Source organism: Nicotiana sylvestris, chromosome 6 (assembly GCF_000393655.2).
Source record: "Nicotiana sylvestris chromosome 6, ASM39365v2, whole genome shotgun sequence".
Lineage (NCBI taxonomy): Eukaryota > Viridiplantae > Streptophyta > Magnoliopsida > Solanales > Solanaceae > Nicotiana > Nicotiana sylvestris.
The window spans coordinates 72687742-72693343 of record NC_091062.1 but is presented as its reverse complement, the minus strand read 5'-3'; the positions used below and the strand labels follow the sequence as shown (position 1 = coordinate 72693343).

Sequence of the window (5602 nt, the reverse complement as noted above, 5' to 3'; positions counted from 1 at the left end):
TTCTGGTGACTACGAGCCAATTTGCATGCATGGGGAAGCTACTACCCTATTATTAGTCAGCAAAGTCATCCCTCGGGTTTCCTTTTGGGCTCAAAGGATGGCCCAATCAAATTGTCTACATTATTAGACGAAACTAGCATGGCGTGATCCCCAAAAAGGGATGGTGTCTTGGCATAATGTCCCCCTTTTTATTTGAACGCCATAGTTCTTTAATTTTTAAAGCTTGAAATTCTTGGTTGATGGTGAAAAATAAAGTTTATGATCAATTATTGTTAAAATCGTTTGAATGTCAATAATTTGTGCTTAGACTTTTAGTTCAAACACAGATTTTGGTCATTTACTGTAAAAATCTCTAACTCCATTGTTGGCCCTTACAAAGTGTGAAGAAGACAAAATAGGTCTTTTTGATTTGGTGTTATTTGACTGAATTGGTGAGTGAGGATTGCTTGTGTTGGTATTTGGATGCTTTGTTTTAAATTTGAGATTATTTGGAGCAGATTTGAGGTTGTTTGATCGAAATTGAAGTTGCATATTCGAAGAATACTTTGTTAAAACAACCCAAAAAAAAATATGCCAATCCGGTAGACTTCGATGAACAACTTAACAAATAGATAGAAAAAAATATAGCATCAACTTTATCGACTAGAGAAATCCCTCAAGAGAAGAAGTATGACAATCCGTTAAAAGCATTCCGAGACAAAGCCTGGGTCGTCGAACTAAAGAATCTCAGCATTTGCCATAAAAAAGCGTTTGAAGGCCTGTTTCTGAGACTGATAGGAAGGGGTCTAAAACTTGAATTTCTGCTATATCAACCTTCCAAACCAAAAGGGGATTCCGCTTCTACCGCTAAAGCATTGTTTCGGCTCCTGCTTCCATAAGAGTAAGTGGTTGGGCTGTTTACTTCATTGATTTGACTTCACTTTACTTAAGATTAAAGATAGGGGCCGCACGGGGCAACGCCCATATCTTGGTCATCTGACCAAGGAGTTGCTCGGAGGACCAATGGGACAAGCTTGGTATACTTGCCTTTCGGAAAGGGCGAGCCTATTTGATTCTGGGAGAAGATCTTATTTAAAAGAAGACGATTCTAAAAAAAAGTCAAAACGGGGAATAGGATCCCTTAAAGGTAAATAAAAAAGATCCTAAATAAAAAAGAAAATACCACAAACACAGCCAAGTTCGCTTACCCCTTTTTTGCCTACCAATGATAGAGGAAGGCTTACCTCAGACCCGAACCCCCTATGATTGCTTCCACTTGAAGAGAAGTATGCATTATCCCCACTTAAGTTATAAGTATTCCCAAAGACGAGACGATTTCTTTTTTTTATGTTGAAACTTTATGTCAGCCAGGGGACCCTGATCAAATGGGTTGTTTGTCCCGGTGAAAGGGGCGCTCTCGTTTTAATCGCTCTGGTTTCAGTCAACAACTTAATAGGTAGAGTAATAATGGCATCAGCTCTATCAGGTTGGTAGAGAAATATTGAAGAGCAATAGTATGATAATCCGGTAAACTTTGATGAGCAATTTAATCCGGTAGAAAAAACCCCTAAAGAGCTTGTGCGGGTCCGAAGTCATTTTTCAAATACCGCCAATTTTGGGACATTCTACTAAAACCACCCTCAAAAAGTCCCTTTTGTGTCAACCACCCTATTATTAGGCAGTGAAAGGCCTATCCAACTGGACTAAAGTGTGTCATTGCTCTCCATGAAACCAATTACGTGCATTCATGCTAAAGGTGTACCCTTACATTTTCACTTCCTTGACTAGGTTCACTCATCCCCCCTCTCGATATCAAAAGGCGATTCAAGTAAAGACAACTTGCTAGTTTTCTCTGAATCATAATCAGCATAGAAGATGGATAAATTGATAAAATGAATGGAGTAATAACCACATATTTAGCACAATTTGTTACCTATTGCATTTTGTTCTGGCTCATGAAGATGTTTGCTTAATCAAATATTCTTTGACGATAAGAAGGAAATAAACAAAGTTTAAAGTAAACCTATTAACCTACATCTAGGGGTGTTCATAAAAATCCGAAAATTCGAATCAAACCGAAAATCAAACCAAACCGACCAGAAAAAACGATACTTTTTGGTTTGGTTTAGTTTTGGTTTTGAAATTTAAAAACCGATCAAATTCGGTTTGGTTGGTTTTAATAAAAAAAAAACCGAACCAAACCGAATATAGAAGTAGCTATTTTAAATTTATTATTACACCTATATATATATATATATATATATATATATATATATATATATATATGTATATGGATGTATTCTTTTATACAAAATTTCAAAAATTTTATAGTAAATGTTAATCGTTTGCACTTTTAGTACAGGTCTTTACCTTTACATTCTAGTTTGACTGGTAGTTTTCTTTTGTTAAGTGTAAGAATCTATTTCATGTTAAAAATAATATATTTTTAATTGAGTCCTTCAATTATTCATCACTATTTGATTCAATTATCATCAATTTATCTTGGTAAATAATAAATTTCTCAAAAGGCAATTGATTTGATAGTGTTACGTTGAAAATGTGGTCGCCGAGATATGTGTTTGGTAGTGTGTCTTATATTTAAGAAAAAAACGACAAATAACCAACCGAAAAACCGACATAAACCGAATCAAGAAAAAACCGACTTAATTGGTTTGGTTTGGTTTGGTTCTAATATTTGAAAAATCAACTTACTTGGTTTGGTTTCTTTTTAGGGAAAAACCGATCCAAACCGAACCATGAACACCCCTACAACCACAAAAGCTGTAACGCCTGAATTAGTGAGCAATAACACATTTAGCGTAACTCGTCACCTATTGGGGTTTTAAATAATCTGGTTGATTAAGAAGTTTGCTTAAATAGAGTAATGAAAAATAATATTACTCTAGTATAACCCTACAACCACAAATTTATAATTGCCTCGAACAGGTTGCCATTTGCCAAGGCAAGTGAGGGCCAATTTTGCACTGCTAGCATGAAGTACAACAGCCTCTTACTGGCATTTGCTAGTTTCCTAGAGCAAGCAAAACTCTTGTTGAAGAATTGCGAGGTAAAGGAACAATAAAAGGTGTCTTGTACGTGCTTAAATGTTTGACCTTGTAACAAAACTGACCAAAGGAAAAACACCTCATACAACACTTGAATGGAAAAATGGTCTATAAGAAGAAAAAGAATAAATATTACAGTTAATACCGGAATTACATTTCCGTTGGAGCCAAAGGATTAATATGATGAAGTTGGTGATGCCAGATCTGGAAAAAAAAAGGTTGCATCATAAGCGTAGTAGAGATAGGGCTGCAAAATTTTGACAATGACCAAAGGCAAAAAAGCAAACATTATGAGATGGGGAGTTCATTTTTATGAGATGTGGGCTTCATCAAGACAACTTGGAAACATGGAAAGCACAACTTAATTTGGTGTCATGATCTAATAGTATATGTCCCAGCGACAAGAAGATTTGTCTCATTCTCCATCAACAAAATTTACACAAGTCTTTGACAAATAATAACCAAATGCCATATTCATAGAACCTACTCACTTTTGTGTGAAAATGAACAGTCAAACAGTAGTTAAGTGATTGATTTGGACAAGATGATATCTGAATTTCACCAAGCATAAGCTCCATCTGCTAGTATTAACTTATATTAAGAAAATATTTGTTTATCTTCTTCAAGTTTGGTAGGAGTATTTAGAAATTCCAACCACACATCAAAGCACTCAACATATAAAGCCAACCGTCTAAAAGCTTCTTGACTTTGAGACTTATGGTTTTCAAATGCTCCTCTAACAGGCACAATCTAACCAATTGAATTAATCCCTCCAGAGATCCTCCAAGGGCAACTTCCTTTGCAAGCTAGAGTAAATAATTACACAATCCTAGTCAACTCAGTTTTTTCTTTCTGAGATCATAAATCAATTGTCGTCGGAAGCCATCCAAGTACTGTGATAAACAAAGTAACAAAAGACGGTGTCCATCTACAACAGATGATCTTAAAATTAAACTAATTAAGAAATCAGATAAATCACTACTTATTATCTATGTGAAGTGGATTCTTTTACGATACATTGTGCAAATTCCCTGTGCTACAATGTCATAATATGTTCAATAATTCAGGGAATGGAGTTCAGTTCCTAAAGGGAACATTTGGAAGTAAATAACAAATATTTTCTGCACACGAGGAAGCATTAGCAATTTGGCAGTAAGAATGAAACAAGCCTGCCGTGCCAATTCTCTAACAGCCCAAGTTAGTTTTCAAAGAAATCTCTGTTCCATTTAACAGATACAATGTCCAACTAACTATAAGAGATAGCTCCTCTATAGATGCACTTAGAACTTATGTTGCTCGGACTCTCCGAAAATGTGACCAGATACATGTCGGATCCTCCAAAAGCAATGCATTTTTGAAGGATCCGACACGGGTGCGGCTACAGTTTGGAGAGTCCGCGCAACATAGCTTAGAACCACAAGTCCATTAATCCTTTAACTCCATTTGTTCCTTAAACCATTTTTCAAACTTGAGTTGATTAAGTTCTTTATAGACCTACCCTTACACTAGGTAGAGAGAACTTCCTAGGCGAGCTAAGCCCTTTTAATAGTCTAATTATGACAAATCATTTGAATCTAAACTAATTTAGAGTTAATTCATAGTGGTCTAATTGATTAAAATGAAAAAGGACAGACACTAAATTTGATATTCAGAAGCGGAAAACATACATCCAAACAGATTGTATAATTTCCAGAAAGGCAACAGATCAAAATTAATGCTCGTACAATTATGAAAATAATATACCAGGAGAGGGGAGGAGAGGAGAGGAGAGGAGAGTCAATTATCGACGGAGGAGGCAGAAATGTTAGAGTGAGGACAAGGATCAACATGAGAAGGCAAATTGTTCATAAACAAGGGGCGATCTTTAGCTTCTTCCTCTTCCTCATCATCAGATGCGTAGGTGGTGAGATTGACGCACGCGCATCGCTCCAACGAGGCAAAGAATGCCGAAGCAACACTCGTCCCGAACCACCTCGCGAGCCCATCAATCTTGTCGCACGACATAATTAAGTGTCTTTGATTCGATTATTGTCAATTTGGGTCCTCCTAACTCGACCAAAGAAAAGAATCCCTTAGTCTGAGAAGAGGTGTCTGTCTCTCCTCTTTGTGTGTTTCGATTTGGAGAAAAAGTAAATGGAGGAGAGAGAGAAGAAGAAAGGCGAGGAGAATGGTCAAATATGACAGGTGGTTGGCTATTGCCTTTCTTGAGAGAATTTTGTGTATATTCATTCGTTCGTTCAGGAGTTGGAAGGAAGGTTGTCGGCAATGGGAGCTTGGAGAAGTAGTGGGGACGCAAATACTATGTGGTCGATGACGGCGGACTATATAAGGAAGGCGGCGAGAGAGGTGTTAGGGATATCTTCGGGCCGCACCGGTGGCCACAAAGGAGACTGGTGGTGGAATGCAGTTGTCCAAGGTAAAGTGGAAGCGAAGAAGGTGGCTTACCTGCGGTTAGTAGGGAGCATTGGTGAGGAGGGGAAGAGAGCGAACATTGCGAGATATAAGGTAGCTAGGAAGGAGGCGAAGATGGCAGTGACGGAGGCTAAGACGACAGCTTT

General features: G+C 37.4%; 1 long non-coding RNA gene across 1 annotated transcript; it reads right to left on the bottom strand.

Moving 5' to 3' along the window:
• Positions 1 to 3052: 3052 nt before the first annotated feature.
• Positions 3053 to 5281, bottom strand: LOC104236507 (uncharacterized). Its single transcript, XR_713442.2, has 2 exons — positions 4788 to 5281; positions 3053 to 3248 (listed from the first exon to the last, which is right to left on the bottom strand). It is a non-coding gene; the product is annotated as an uncharacterized lncRNA (long non-coding RNA).
• Positions 5282 to 5602: the final 321 nt, after the last annotated feature.